Genomic DNA, 17963 nt, shown 5'->3' with positions numbered 1-17963 from the left:
TTCAACCATATTGTTTGTATCTCTTCCGAGATGACAATGGAAAATGAAAATAATACTACCACTATCATCTCGTAACACTCCTCCGAAACCAGCAAGACCTGGGTTGCCTTTAGAGGCCCCATCTATGTTGAATTTCAGAAAACCCTGAGGGGGAGGATGCCAATAATCTGGCTTATTGGGCAGATTCATAACCTTCCTATCCATTCCCTATGGTATAAGTCCCTGCATACTTAGCTGACAAAGAATCTGCCTCTCCTTTTCTGAAGGTGGATTTTTGGGGAGTTGCACACAAGGGTGCCAACTGTCTCCTTAGAATTTGTGCATATTCATAAATTGATCTAACTCTAGTCTCTTTGATTCATGTCAATATCTTGCTTGCTAATGTTTCACTGAAGGATTGAGTAGATTCTGATACAAATGTGGCACACCTAAAATGTGTTATTTCAGAAATAAATTCTTTAAGCAAGGTTAATTTTTATATTTTTGAAAATCTAGTGCAATTTTAACTTCTTGTATTCAAGATAAGTCTATTTTCCATTTTATCATCCATCTTTTATTGGAGGCTTCTATCTATTTTTTGTAACACCTTTGTCTTCAGGGGTTTGGAGAGTTCCTTACTACCACCAGCAACCCTGCAATTGGAATTATGTTCAAACATGTGAGCTTGAGAAATTGGATATTTGAGGTGTAACTTTTTGCATAATCACAACGAAGACAAATGTGGGATAGATTCACAATTATCATAAAAATATATAATTAACCACAAATTAGTTCGCATTGATTATGGTAGTTGTTTTTGAATGGATTTATACTTAAAATATAGAAACCTAGAAATACCACACTAGAATGAGAATTACTTTAGCATCTCGAATTAGTTATCTAGAAATATTATTAAATTGCTCTATAAGAATGATGGAATCACTAAGAAACCAACTTGTGGAAGGTCATGTCTATGCCTGAACCATGTGAGCACGAATATTTGTGTAAATAAATTGGAATGAATGTATGAGTATGTGAAACCATTTTAAATAGTAATTTGTTTGCAAGAGTTGGAGGCATCAAATGCATAATATTTGGGAATTTATTTTTATATATTAATTTGGATAGGGTCTAAGGTAACCATGACTTATTTTTTTTTCATGTACCCATAAATATTTGTTGTATGGTGTGTTCTTTAAACTTCAATTCAAAGACACTAGATGTTTTATCGAAAGTTTCGTTGGTATTTCTGATTAATAAGCTCTTAAGGAGTAAGGTACGAGTTGAAACTTCCTATTTTCAGCATTTTTAATAAAACTTGTTTCTTTCGCAGTGTACATAATGACATCACTATGATGAATTGATTTAGGTCATTTCATTTCTTCATCGAATGGTTGAGAGTCAAGACTCTTGGAAATGTTGTTTTTCCTTACCTTCCAAGGAAATGGAACAACTACTTGTTAAAAGTGAGGCATGCATTGTTCTAATTATTGTGTTTTATTAATTTTACTATGTATAATTTTATAATACCAAAATATATAAATGTGAATGTTGTTATATCCAGAAATACCTTGTGCATGAAAAGGTGATTTTCAAAAGATTAAATAGTGACTACATCAATAAATGCTATGAATGGTGTCAAAATAATAGATATATTGTGTGAGAAAAACCAGATACATCCTTCAAGAATTGTTAGATATTGCAAAGTTAATATCCACTATGAGAGTGAATATTGTCATGGAAATAAAACCAAATACACTCTAAACATAGGTTGCATGTTATGATTTTGAATTTCATAAAGGTTGAGAAGTTTTTTTCTTGAGATATTTGATCCCTCTTGGTGCTTGGTAGATCCAGAGTAAAGATGAATCTATGTTGGTTATAACATTAAAATTTAAAACCTAGAAAAGGGAGCAAATGAGATGCCAAAGGGTTAATAGGAAGGAGCCATTCAAAGACATAGCCAAACAAGACTCATATAATTATTGACCAAGGAGAAGGAAAGGCAAGTATAGGTTAAATTTCACTTCATAAATAAGTAGGTAGCATTGAAGGTAGAGCTAAAAATAAGTAGATAGAGGAAACATGAATATCAATCACCAATTAAGAGACTTTAGAAGGAACCCACACTAACTAATAAAATGGGAAGCTAAAATAAGGAAAGGATATAGGGAAATGAAAGAACTAATATAGCCTTGATTCAAATATTGGAACCCAACGTTGTATGTGGTAAGGAAAATAGGTTGATGAAAAATTCAAAAGAAGAAGCAAATAATGAATTTAGGAAGATATGCAAGTAGTAGGAGGAAAATATCCAAACCAAATATGAATATGGACATGAAGAAGTGTTGAAATAATCAATCAAGGATAAATTGAGATATAATAATACTAGAAGATAAGAAGAAATCTAATCAAAGATAAATACTCTAAAGAATAAAATAGATTGACTTCAACATTGATTAGACAATTTGGGCCAAACAAAGGAAATAAAGTAAAATAAAAAAGAAGAAGAATAGTATAAGTAGACCTCGAAAAGGAAACAAGAAGAAACAAGATAAAAAAAATAGGAAAAAGGGTTCAATAATTTGAATAAAATAAGATAAGAAAGAATGGATATGGAAGATAGAAAGTTAAAACTAGAAGATTAGATAAAGGAAATAAGCTAAAAATAAAATAATTGTAGAGAACTGGGTCATTAGAAAGATAAAAAAAGGAATGGAAGGGTAGCATGAGAATTGAAATCAATGCGGTGACTATTCTAGTAAATAAGTCACAAGCACCAAATAGAGGATTCACTAAGTCGAAGATGAAAGAAGAATGGAGAGTAGGACAAAGCAACGAACATGAATGCTAGGAAAAAGATAAAGAAGAAGAGAAGAAGAGAAGAGAAGAGAAAATAAAATAAATAGTGGAATACAAAGAATAGAGGAAAGAATAAATAAGAAAAATAAGGAGGAATGTAAGAAGGAAGAATAAAAATAGGAGCAAGAAGAGAAAAATAACTCGGAAGAGGAGAAAACAAGGGAGATGGGAAGTAAAGGCAAGCTAAAGAAAAGAAGAAGCAAGAAGAAGAGAAAGAAAAGGAAGTAGAAGTATGATATTGTTGGGGTACATGCACATTAGGACCACTCTTGACCACTTTCATGACCTACTAGAAATTCGTTACTCTTTATGGCCATTTTCTATTTTTAGCATTTTTCTATTTTTAGTAGAAGGTGTCATCTAAGATGAAATGTGGTAGTGATTAGATAATGATTGGGTAGAAACATGTCTATCTCCTATCCATTAGCATGCATTCCTTACACACACTTCCTTTTTGTTTTGGGAAACGTCCTTATCCACAACCTTATCCACTCACCTTATCCTTTGACTTTTAGTTCCATTTCAAGGGTTTTCTTGATATTATCTAGGTAGGAGTTGCATGTGTGAGTCCTTTCTTTATTTATCACTTATATTTGGCTCATTCTATCCTTAGTCAACTCTATTATTATCTCCTACCCTATTACATGCCTTACAACCCTATTCTTGGACCAGTTTACTAAACATGGTAAAGTGCTTTTCTAGTTTTTATATGCATGTGCTATGGAACCCTAAACTTGTGTGCACTAGTTATCTCTCAAGGGAGCGTTAGAGATATGTATGCATGTTAAGCAATAACACATAAGGTTTATGAAATAATTCTAGTTGGTTATTTGAGCTAGTTAGGCTATATGAGTTCAATTTGATTATCTCTTCTTTCTTGTCTTGTAATTTCTAGTGTAATATTTTTTATTCAACTATATGTTGTGATTTTTGTTAAACTCCACAAAATATTAGCTTAAAATATCAAAGATATGGGGAATAATTAGAATACAATTTACTAAATTCCAAAATAGTTGTATGAATAATGCATCACAACTAGGTAACACAATTAAGGGAAATCCACAACGCAATGTAGGAACTCCATGAAAATTAACCAAACTAATAATACAAAATATATAAAATAGAAAATAAAAGGATAGAATTGGAGAAAGGAATCCTTGCACTGTAGGAGTTAAACAAAATCCTGACACATTTTGAACCAAAAGGCTACAAGGAAGAATTAGTCACAATAAGTATGTTTAATATATAAGTAAGAACCAAAAATATAACATCTCTATAGGAACACATATGTTAGTTGGAAGGAGAAAAATAGAGTAAACTCCAAGATATTATAGATTATCAAGATACAATGCGAATGTAGTTGTTTAGAAAGATAAAGGAATTTGACTACTTACTAGATTGAGTACAACTTGAAAAAACAATAACTTGAAAAGGAACCTAGTTAAAGTATCTCTTACATCATTCAAGGTTATCAGTTCAACTTGGGGACAAAAATTCATACATGATAAATCAAACAAACTATCAACCGTATGTGAATATATGTAAGTTTTGAGTTGAAAGTGGGAGGTCTTTGAGTAGTTTTCATCAAATATGCAAGAGAAATAAAGGCAAAAGAATTAATCAAGTGGGTCAAACAGGACAATAGAGATGTCAATGAAGACAAACAATAATTCTATATATGAAGAATAGATGAATAAAGGGAATTGGGAAACCAAGTAACATTGAATTTTATTTAAATACTACAAGATATTCAACAAAGAGAGTTTGAAGAAGTTCCATGCATGATAGAGGACAAATAGGAATTTAAGGATGCTCTCTTCAATGAAAACAACCAATAGAAAGCACAAAAACAAAATAAATATACATAAAAAAAAAAACAAAAATTAGTATCTAAGAGGTTACCAAGTGATATAGTGATGCATATTGCTGAAAACAAATACTCTTTAACTGAAAAAAAAAATGGCAACCCATTATTGGTTAAATAAAGCATGTATGGGATGACATTGAGGAGATGGTGACTGTTGAATGGCTAGGGTTGTTTGCGATTGACCTTGCAATGGAACAAAGGATACGTGACCTTCTTCTTTCTATGCATATCTTCAACCCAAGGGCTAGTTTTACAGTTGGATGAGGAAGGAGGGTCATGGATCACATGAAAAAACCTTGAGGGGACTCGATCTAAGCAACCTGGGATCAATGTTACTGGATCTCACCAATAAATTCCTAAATATATCATCTATCAATTTTTTGATTGAAGTATATGGAAAGGACAGGGAAATATGGCATGTGGCCACCATTCTCAGTCTCTGGTGGATAGATTCAAGTTTTGTTTCAATGGATGTTTCATTAGGCCATTTTGATGGATAAAGACATGAGATTAAACTAGATTAGGGAAGTCACTGTGAATTAGTGGCATCCAAATCTTTATTTTTCTACTTATGTATGTGCAGATCTAGAAGGAGGATCTCTACTCAGGCCCAAATCTATGATATGGGCCTCTACTCTTTTAGATCTGAGCTAATGAATTCAAGATTTAGATTAGGCTTGTGAGGAGGAGTTCCAAATTTTACTGAAGAACCTAAATAGAATTTCAAATCTCATAGGGGTTCGACCAAGGGATTTGGTATCATGTCTGAAAAGGAAGGTGTAGGAAAAATTGGGTATCCCCACCAATAACCAGAATTTTATCTTTGAGGGAAAATCACTACAAGATGCCATCATCTTGAAGTATTATGACATTGTATGTAACTCTATGATCATTATAAATTTGAGGTTGCAGGGTGGAGCTCTTGGAATGAACAACCCTTCAAATTCAGCTTCTAAGGGTCCAAGCTATTTGAAGGACACAAGGAGAGGGAAAGATTCCATGCTAGACAAACAATCCCCAAATCTGTCAATTGTAGGTCCTTACATAGTTGAGAATATGGAGAAAGCTCCAAAGCTATCACTAAAATTGGCATAAGCTTCTGGGCCAAGTATAAACGTCTCCATCAATGGCTATATCTGAACTGGACTAAAAATTGCGATATTTACATATGCGCAAAGTTATTCCTTGTGGTTCAATTTGACAATCATAAAAACCTGGAATATCTCATAAATGAAGGACAATGGTTTTGGTGAAGGACATGCCTTTTTGTAACCCAATGGTTTCCCGGTTGCGATGCCATAACAATGTGTTGGAAAGGAAGAGGACCCAAAACACAAATTTACACACAAAAAACACAGGAGCTATGACTCTTCTATTGATCACAAAAAACTTAATTATTACAATGAACCTGGTGAAGGGTATTTAAACCTTTTCGACTAGCTACTTGCCTAAAATAACTTGACATGAAACCACACACTCAATTCGACTATCACTTAACTCGACTTGAATCAACACTAAGTTAACTGAATCTCTAATTTTCGCCAACTCCTCATGGGGTATTAATTAGCTTAATTACGATAGTTAAACTAAGGCATGACTTATGACAACTCAAACATGTCTGTTGGTCTATGTATTAGCTAGACTTACAACACCAAAGTTTCTATTGTGAAACTAAAACACATCTTTTGTTAATTGCTTGATAAATATATCAGACAATTGACCACTCGATTTACAAGGCTTTAAGTGAAATTCTCCATTGCTCACAAGTTCTCTAATAAAGTGATATATAATATCAATATGCTTGCCCTTCTGATGAAACGCACTATTCTTGGATAGTGCAATCACTGAGGTGTTGTCACAATATATTGTTGTCGATCCCTGTTGTTTCTACTTGAGTCCATCAAATATTGTTCTTAACCATATTGCTTGACATGCTGCTGATGTTGCTGCTACATATTCTGCTTCTGTTGATGAAAGTGTCATAATTGGCTTCTTCTTATATGGTCATGCTATCACACCTTAACCAAGATGGAACACATAACCTGAAGTTCTCTTCCTATCATCCAAACTACCTCCAAAATGACTATTTGTATATCTAATAAGATCCTTATTCTTTGTACTTCCATACATTATACCACAATCTCTAGTCCCTGCTATGTATCTCATAATCCTTTTTCCTACTCTCCAATGTGTGTCTTTTGGAGTCTCCATAAATATGGAAATCAAACTTACTCCTTGCATAATATCCATTCTTGTAGTTGTGATTTACATGATGTTTCCAACCAATCTTTTGAATAGATTTGGATATACATCTGATCCTTCATCATCCTTGCTTAACTTTATACCTATTGCAACTGGTGTAGGGACAATTTTGCAATTATCCATCCTAAATATTTTCAAAAAATCTTTGGCATATTTATTTTGACAATTTTTTATTTTTTTTTTTGAGATTTCTGAAATTCTATGCCAAGAACATATTTCATGAGACCAAGATTTGTCATCTCAAATTCTTTCATCATGGCTGCTTTAAATTCATCTAATTCAAAATCACCAGTATAAATCATGTCATCGACATATAAGAAAACAATAAAAATTTGTCCATGGTCATTTACCTTTGTGTATAAGGTAGGCTCAATGTTTCTTCTGCAAAATCCATTCTTAATCATGTAGTTGTCGTTTCTGCTATACCAAGCTCTAGGTTCTTGCTTCAATCCATAGAGCACTTTCTTCAACTTGTAAACTTTATCTTTTATACCTTCAACATCATATCCTGGTGGCTGCTGCACATAAATTTTTTCATCTAGAATTCCATTCAAGAAGGATGATTTGAAGTCCATCTGATATACTTTCCACTTCTTCTAAGTTGTTTTTTCTAGAACTACTCTTATAGTATCCAATCTCGCTACTAGAGTAAACGTTTCTCCAAATTCTATTCTCGATTGCTATGAGGATTGTTTTGCTACAAGTCATGCTTTATATCTGTCAATTTCACCTTTCTCATTCAACTTTATCTTGTACACCCACTTCACACCAATGAGATTTGTTTCCTTTGAAAAATCAACCAAATCCCATGTATTATTCTTTTCAATAGCTTCAATTTCTTCATCCAAGGCTTTCACCCAATTTTCACTTTGGTTGCTTCTTCAAACAAATAAGGTTTGAATGACAACAATGAAAAATTTGAACTAACATCAAAATCATCATAAATATATTTCATACTTCTCATCTTTCTCTTACCTTTTCTTGATTCATCACCTGATTGATTGCTAGGAGAATATTGATCTATTAATCTGCTTGAATATCCATGCTTCTCAAAAAATCTTGCAACCCTTGTTGGTGTATCTCTTTTTGGTGTCTTCACCTGTGATTCTTGTCGCTCCTTTTCTGCTACATCATCATCTTCTATCAGTGGCACTTGTGCATCAATTGATTTGTCTATACTACCATTCGATGACTCTTTTTATTTTAGCACAATATCATTCTAGTCACTGTCTTCTTGGTTACATGGTTATACAATTCGTAAGCTTTAGATTTCTCAATACAACTAGTAAATATGCATTTTCACTTTTATCATCCAATTTTCCTCTTCGCTCCTTAGGCACATGTGCATAAGATACACATCCAAACACTCTAAGATGAGATATGCTGCAAGATACACCTAACCATTCTTGTTCTAGTACTCTATTCATCACACTCTTTGTAAGAGATATGTTGATCACATAAATATCACATGAAAATACTTCAATCCAATACTCATTAGACAAGTTTCTGCCTTTCAACATGCTTCTTGCCATGTTCATAATTGTCCTGTTATTTGTCTCTGGTACACCATTCTATTGCGGTGTGTACCTGGTTGTAAGTTGTCTTTTGATTCGATGTTGTTTGCAGTAATCATGGAATGCCTTTGAATCATAATCTCCACCACAATCTGACCTCAATAACTTGATATGTCGAACACTTTGGTTCTCTGCTAAGACTTTGAATTCCTTGAACTTTTCAAATGTTTCAGACTTCTTCTTCAAGAAGTAAACCCATGTCTTTCTTCTATAGTAATCAATGAAAGTGAGGAGGTAACAACTTCCACCAATCTACTATGTCCTCATAGGTACACAAAATTTTGTATGCACTAGCTCAAGAGGTTACTTTGCTCTGTATGTAACTCCCTTTGGAAAACTTTCACGGTGTTTCTTTTTGAGGATGCAACACTCACAAGTACTAGAAATTTCTTTGATGGGAGGTAATCCTTTGACCATCTATTTCTGCTACAACAATCTTAAACCAAAAAAGTGCAAGTGTCCAAGCTGAAAGTGCCATAACCAATAATCATTAGAACATGAAATTGTAAAATAACTGACCTGATCATTGTAATTCATGGTTAGAGGGAAGAGTCTATTCCTCATCATATGCACTTTTGCTATCAGCTGCTTGCTTGGGGGTTTGGCATATATAACACACTCTTGTCCTTGAAATATAACTCAGTATCCCTTCTGTGTCAATTGACCAACACTCGTTAAATTTTATTTGAGACCAAGAAAATAATATACCTCTGAGATTGTCTTCAGCTCCCCTTGCTTGGTCATAATGTTGACCCCTCCTTTTCCATCTACATCCATAGTCATTTCAATCCCCAACTTTACCTCTGTCTTCACAGATTGATCCAAATTTGCAACCAAATTCTTGTTGCCTGTCATGTGTTTACTACAACCACTATCTAATAGCCACACATTATTAGAAGGTTCATGCATGGTATGGAAATATAGGAACATGGATTTACTACTCTCTATAGAGACATTAATTCTCTAGTTTCCTTGATCATCTATCCTCTTCTTGCAATCACGGACATAGTGACAAAATTTATTGAAATAATAACTTCTCACCTTTGATTTGCAAATATTTGATTATTGCAGAAGATTCTACAGTTGCTTTTACTTTCATGTTCATGGTCTTCTCGACCATCTCTTTGACCACCATGTCTTATGCTTTTTCCTCTACCTCTTGATCTACTTCTCCCCCGACCTCTGTCTCTTGAAATAGAAACCTAGCATTTGAAACCGATTTTTAAAGTGTAATCCTTATTTTTATCTATCCTTGCTTCATGTGATAGAAGTGATCCCATTAGCTCATCAACTATCATTGATGTCAAATCCTCGACTTCTTCTATGGCGACTACCATAACATAAAATTTGATAGACAAAGATCTGAGGACCTTCTCAACCACTTTTTGATCTTTAATTTCCTCACCATAAATGTTTAATTGATTTATGACAGCCATGACCTGATTCATGAAAGAATTGATGTCCTATGTCTCCTTCATCTACAGGCTTTCAAAATTACTATTCTACAACTTAACAATATTGAATTTGGCCATACCTTTATAGCTTGTCACTAAGGTCTCCCATGTTGTCTTTGTTGAAGATGTAATCATAATCTTCTAGAACACTACTCGGTCCACTCCCTACTGAATAAGATGCAACGCTTGTGTATTCTTATTTTTTTCTCTCTTCCATAGTTCCCTCTCTGCATTAGTGAGGGATATTTCTTATTCTTCAGTTTTAGGTTTTGAAAACCCAAATTGGACATAATCCCAGACATCATGAGTTTGCAAAGTTGTCACCATCTAAAATGGTCCACACATCATAATTTTTCCCTATAAATGGTGGAAACTAAGGCTAGAAATTTGAGAAAGCCATCATTCTCCTAAAAATGTGTTCTTTGATACCTTTCAATAAAAATCCATTGATTATTTTTTATATATAAAATGTCTTTATATATAAAAAACAAAAACCTTTATAATAAGCCCCCTTTAAAGAATTATTATAATATATCCACTTTTTGGAAAATCCTTTTATGACAATTTAGTTAAAAAAAGTTATATGTTAAAAGGCCCTTTAAAAAGGTACTCTCATCAACAAACAAAATGAACGTGACTTTTCACTTCATCGTTTTTGTTGAATTTTCCATGCTAACACGTTTTGGAGTTTAATACAGTTGCGTGCTAATAGTCTTCACGAAGGTGAAGTCCCACGTTAGTCCTCTAATGCTACTGATGTCAGAGGAAACCGAGTGCTGCAAAATCATGGTAAGTTTACTTGTTGTAATGTGGTGCTTGGTGACACCGACATGCATTATAACACCCTGTGTGCCACCTACAAGGTGTGTTATAGCATTAACCAACAAAAAACAAATACTTCTCTTCTCTCACATGGATTGTTGCTAATCCGTTCTCCCTGGGTCCTTGTAACATCGCTCCAATACCAATTTGTTGGATAGGAATAGGAGCAAAAACAAAAATTTACACACACAAATCACAGGAGTTGTGGCCTTTCTATTGATCACACAAAACTTGATTATTACAATGAACCTGGTGAAGGGTATTTAAACCTTTTCGACTAGCGACTCACCTAAAATAACTTGACATGCAACCACACACTCAATTCGACTATAACTTAACTTGACTTGACTCAGCGCTCAGTTAATTGACTCTATAATTTTAGCTAACTCCTCATGTGGGAGTAATTAGCTTATTTTAATAGTCCCCCTTAATTACAACCGATAAACTAAGACATGAATCATGAAAACTCAAACATGCTTGTTGGTCTATGTCTCCGTTAGGCTTACAACACCCAAGTTTATTTTGTGAAACTCAAACACATATTTTTGTAATTTCTTGGTAAATATATCAGCCAATTGATCACTAGATCTACAAGGATTCAAGTGAACTTCTCCACTGCTCACAAGTTCTCTAATAAAGTGATATCTAGTATCAATATGCTTGATGTTGTGATGGAACACATTATTCTTGGATAGTGCAATCATTGAGGTGTTGTCAAAATATATTGTTGTTGATCCTTGTTGTTTTTGCTTGAGTCCATCAAATATTATTCTTAACCATACTGCTTGATGTTGTTGATGTTGATGCTACATATTCTGCTTCTGTTGACGAAAGTGTCATAATTGGTTGGTTCTTAGATGCCCATGCTATCACACCTGAACCAAGATGGAACACATAAACGGAAGTGATCTTCCTATCATCGAAACTACTTGCAAAATCACTATCTGTATATCCAATAAGATCCTTCTTCTTTTTCCTTCCATATATTATGCCACGATCTCTAGTCCCTGATATGTATCTCATAGATATTTTTCCTACTCTCCAAAGTGTGTCTTTTGGATTCTCCATAAATATGGAAATCAAACTTACTACTTGCATACTATCCGGTCTTGTAGCTGTCAGATACATGAGGCTTCCAACAAATCTTTTCAATAGATTCGGATTGACATCTGATCCTTCATCATCATTGCTTAACTTTGTACCTGTTGCAACTGGTGTAGGGACAATTTTGCAATTATCCATCTTGAATATTTTCAGCAAATATTTGGCATATTTATTTTGACAAATAAAAACTCCTTTTTGAGATTTCTCAACTTCTATGACAAGAAAATATTTTATGAGACCAAGATCTATCATCTCAAATTCTTTCATCATGGCTGCTTCAAATTCATCTAACTCAAAATCACTCGTATAAAGCATGTCATCAACATATAAGAAAAAAATCAAAATTTGTCCATGCTCATTTACCTTTGTGTACAAGATAGGCTCAATGTTTCTTTTACAAAATCCATTCTTAATCATACAGCCATCAATTCCGCTATACCAAGCTCTAGGTGCTTGCTTCAATCGATAGAGTGCTTTCTTCAACCCGTAAACTTTATCTTCTTTACCTTTAACTTCATATCCTAGAGGCTACTACACATAAATTTCTTCTTCTAGAATTCCATTCAAGAAGGATGATTTCACATCCATCTACTATGTTTTCCACTTTTTTGAGTTCTTGTGGCTAGAACTACTCTTACAATGTCCAATCTGTCTACAAGAGAAAATGCTTCTCCAAAGTCTATTCCCGGTTGCTGCAAGGATCATTTTGCTACAAGTCGTGCTTTAAATCTAATAATTTCACCTTTCTCATTCAACTTTGTCTTATACACACATTTCACACCAATGAGATTTTTTTCCTTTGGAAAATCAACCAAATCATATGTATTATTCTTCTCAATAGATTCAATTTCTTCATCCATGGCTTGCGCCCAATTTTCATCTCTAATTTCTTTTTCAAGCAAAGAAGGTTGGAATGAAAACAATGAAAAATTTGAACTAACATCCAAATCATCATAAATTTCTCTTACAATTGCTTGATTCATCACCTGATTTATTGCTAGGAGAATATCGATTTTTTGATATGCTTGAAGATCCACACTGCTTAGAAAATCTTGGAGTCCTTGTTGGTGTGTCTCTGTTTGGTGTCTTCACTTGTGGTTTTTGCTACTCCTTTTCTGCTACATCATCATCTTCGATCAGTGGCACTTGTGCATCAATTGATTTGTCTATACTACCATTCCATGACTCTTGTTCTTTGAACACAACATCTCTGCTAGTTATGGCCTTCTTGGTGACACGGTTATACTATTTGTAAGCTTTTGATTGCTCACTATAACTAGTAAATATGCATTTTTCACTTTTATCATCCAGTTTTCCTCTTCGCTCCTTAGGCACATGTGCATAAGCTACACATCCAAACACACTGAGATGAGATACACTGCAATATATACTTGACCATGATTGTTCTAGTACTCTGTTCATCACACTCTTTGTAGGAGATCTGTTGATGACATAAATATCACATGCAACTGCTTCTGTCCAATACTCATTAGACAAGTTTCTTCCTTTCATCATGCTTCTTGCCATGTTCATAATTATCTTGTTCTTTCTCTCTGCTACACCATTTTGCTGCGATGTGTACCTGGTTTTAAACTGTCTTCTGATTCCATGTTGTTTCTAGTAATCATGGAATGCCCATTGAATCATATTCTCCACCACGATCTGACCTCAATACCTTGATCTGTTGATCAGTTTGGTTCTCTGCTAAGACTTTGAATTCCTTGGAATTTGAAAAGTTTCAGACTTTTTCTTTAAGAAGTGAACCCAAGTATTTCTGCTATAGTCATCAACGAAAGTGAGGAAGCAAGAACTTCCACTGATCGAATATGTCCTCATAGGTCCACACAAGTTTGTATGCACTAGCTCAAGAGGTTGATTTTCTCTGTATGTAACTCCCTTTGGAAAAATTTCATGGTGTTTCTTTCCCAAGTTTCAACATTCACAAGTACTAGTGAGTTATTTGATGGGAGGTAATCCTCTGACCATCTGTTTCTGATGCAACAATCTTAAACCAGAAAAGTGCAATTATCCAAACTGAAATTGCTATAACCAATAATCATTAGAACATGCAATTGTAAAGGAACTGACATGATCACTGTAATTCATTACTAGAGGAAAGACTCTGTTCCTTGTCATATGAACCTTTGTTATTAGTTGCTTTCTTGGGGGCTTGACATTTATAACACACTCTTGTCCTTGAAAGATAACTCAATATCGATTTTGTGTCTATTGACCATCACTTATTAAAATATGTTTGAGATCGGGAACATAATATACCTCTGAGATTGTCTTCTGATTCCCTTACTTAGTCAGAATGTTGACCCCTACTTTTCCATCTACATCCACAGTATTGTTAGTCCCCTAGTTTACCTCTATCTTCATAGACTGATCCAAATTTGAAACCAAATTCTTGTTGTCTATCATGTGGTTACTACAACCACTATCTAATAGCCACACATTATCAGAAGGTTCATGCATGGTATGGCAAGCGAGGAACATGGAGTTAGTACTCTCTGTAGTGACATTAACTCTCTAGTTTCCTTGATCAGCTAGCCTCTTTCTACAATCATGAGCATAGTGACAAAATTTATTGCAATAATAACATCTCACCTTTGATTTTTTAAGTCCTTGATCATTTCTAAAGCTTCTGCAGTTGCTTCCACTTTCATGTTCATGCTCTTCTCGGCCATCTCTCTGACCACCATGTCTTTTGCTTGGTCCCCTGACTCTCGATCTACTTCTGCCTCGACCTCAGTCTCTTGAAATAGGAATCAGGCTTTTGAAACCACTTTCTAAAGTGGAATCCTTCTTTTTGTCTATCCTTTCCGCATGTGATAGAAGTGATCCCATTAACTAATCAAATTGACATCCTTGGATTTTTCTATGGCAACTACTACAAGATCAAATTTGGTAGACAAATATCTAAGGACCTTCTCAACCACTGTTTTATATTTAATTTCCTCACCATAAATTTTTAACTGATTTACAACAATCATGACCTGATTCATGAAAAAACGATGTCTTTGTCCCCTTCATCTGTAGACTTTCAAAATATTTCCTAGTGTTATGTGACTTAACAATATTCACTTTGATCATACCTTTATAGATTTTTGCCAAGGTCTCCCATGTTGTCTTTTATGAAGATGTGATCATAATGTTCTAGAACACTACTTGATCCACTCCCTACTGGATAAGCTGTAACACTTGCACATTCTTCTTTTTGTATTTCTTCCATAGTTCCCTCTCTGCATTAGTGAGGGCTAGTTCTTCTTCTTCAGTTTTAGGTTCTGAAAACCCAAACTGGACATAATCCCAAACACCATGAGCCTACAACCTGGTCACCATCTTAATGTCCCACACATCATAATTTTTCCTTGTAAACAATGGAAATTGAGGCTAGAAATTTGAGAAAGCCATCTTTCTCCTAAACATAAGTTCTTTGAAACCTTTCAATAAAAATTGTTTAATTATTTTTATATATAAACAAATATTTTTTTAAAAGCTTTATATATAAAAAACAAAAACCTTTACAATAAGCTCCCTTTAAAAAGTTATTATAATATATCCACTTTTTCGAAAATGCTTTTTATGAGGCTTTAGTTTAAAAAAAAACTACATTAAAAAGGCCTTTTAACAAGACACTCTCATAAACAAACTAAATCAACATGACTTTTCACTTTGTTGTTTTTGTTGACCTTTCCATGCTAACGCGTTTTGGATTTTAATACAGTTGCGTGCTAACACTCTTCACGAAGGTGAAGTCCCACGTTAGTCCTGTAATACTACCGATGTTAAAGGAAACTGTGTGTTGCCGAATCATGGTAAGCTTACTTGTTGTAACATGGTGCTTGATGACATCGACATGCATTATAATGCCCTGTGTGCAACCTGCAAGGTGCATTATAGCATTAACCAAGAGAAAAAATATATTTCTCCTTTCACACAGACTGCTCTTAACTTTTTCTCCCTGGCTCTCTGTAACCTCGCTCTGATACTAATTTGTTGGATAGGAAGAGGAGCCAAAACACAAATTTAAGCACACAAAACACACAATTTGCAACTCTTCTATTGATCACACAAAACTTCAGTATTACAATGAACTCGGTGAAGGGTATTTAAACCTCTTTTACTAGCACCTCGCCTAAAATAACTTGACATGCAACCACACACTCAATTCAACTATCACTTAACTCAACATGAATCAACGCTTAGTTAACTGACTCTCTAATTTTAACTAACTCCTCATGTAGGAGTAATTAGATTATTTTAACACAATGGTGGTTAGAAAGATACTGATATGCATAAGGTTACATATTCCCCCCCTCCCCTTTTGACATCACCAGGTCCTAGAAGGCATTAGAAACTCATTGGGGAGATTTCTAAAGATGGATAGAGAAAGAATGGACAAAGGTATCTTCACTTTTTCCCATATATGTGTGGAGATAGACTTAGGAAAATTCCTTATAGATTGTGTCCAGTTGACTCACCAAGATTTCAAATGGACACAACAATTAGATTTTGAAAATATTTCTTTTAGGTGTCGGATCTACGATTAGACATGACACTTACAGAATTCATGCCCATAACCAAAAAAAAGGACAAAGAAGCGATCACAAAATCCAAAGGAATGAAAATTTTCATATCTTCCTTCTTTTGATGGAGAAGATGAAGAAATGAACGAGATTCAGCGACAACCAAAGGCACGAAATCAAAAAGGCCCCCAAATGGATGAGAGAGAAGAGAAGAAAAAGGGCCCTACCAAACATGCATTGAGTCCCATTGGCTTACCGATGCTCCATACTCCTAGTAATGAGCATAAGAAAAAAAGTAATCGCCAAGGATCAGGTGGAATAAAGTGAACACACATTTCAAAGAGTTCGAACTCAGACAAGGAAACACCAACAATACTAGAAGGAGAAGACTTAACCATTGTTATGACCACTCCAAACTCTGAGGTTTGGCACAAAGTTCAAAAGAAAAAGGTAAAAAAGAAAAACCTAATTTATCTGGGTAAATGATATTTTTGGTAGCTTGGTTATGATGAGTGCTCTAGAACATACGATGGTCCTTAGGGACAATATACGAATGCACTTGTACATGTATATATATAACCTTTTATTATTATTAATGGAAAATTGTGATTTTTTCTCGGGAAAAAATAAAGAAAAACAAAGATTTGGGAAAAATTGAAAATAAGGTATGGAAAATAAACCAAAAAGTCAAATCAATCTTCTAAATATGTCTGGTTGACTATCAAATTAGTATTTATAAAAAAAATTATTTACAACTCATAACATAAAAAAAAATTAATTAAAATAATGGAAAAGTATGATACAAGCACCTAAAAAGACACATCCCAACCAATTTAATGTCGATCCCATTCAAGCAAGCATGAAGGAGTATATGGAAGGATACAAGTTGTTCAAAGGGGAAAGAGTGCTGGAGATAGATAAAAACCTTTAAGCATAACAAAGGTAACTTTTTGTTACACAAAAAACCTTTTTGTCAAGATAAATAAACTTTTATTAGGAAATACATACGCTCAACCATAACAAAGGTAATTTTTTATTAATATAACTCAGCTATATATATATATATATATATATATAATCTAGCTAATATTTATACGTATGTTAACTAATTAATGTTTCTATAGGTAGAAAAATTGAAAATAAAATATAGAAAAAAAAATTAAATATATTTGGTGGACTATCAAATTTACACTTATAAAATATTTTATTTACTACTCATAACATTCCTCCACATAAAAAATAATAAAAATTTATAATAAAAACACACATCCCAACCAATTTAATGCCAATCCCATTCCAAGGCATCTTATTTACAACTTGTAACATTCATCAACATGAAAACTTAACTAGAACACAGGAATAAAATCAAGATAAAAACAAACAATGAAAAATCATGATATAAGCACATAAAAAGACACATCCCAAACATTAGAAAAATCTCAACATGATAAAAAGTCATACCTTCGAGTATAATAAAATTTGTGACAACAAATCACACGTATATTGT

The sequence above is a fragment of the Pinus tabuliformis genome, chromosome Q (assembly GCF_031772625.1).
Source record: "Pinus tabuliformis cultivar Carrire ecotype Pingquan chromosome Q, CPIR1, whole genome shotgun sequence".
Lineage (NCBI taxonomy): Eukaryota > Viridiplantae > Streptophyta > Pinopsida > Pinales > Pinaceae > Pinus > Pinus tabuliformis.
This window is presented reverse-complemented; position numbering follows the sequence as displayed.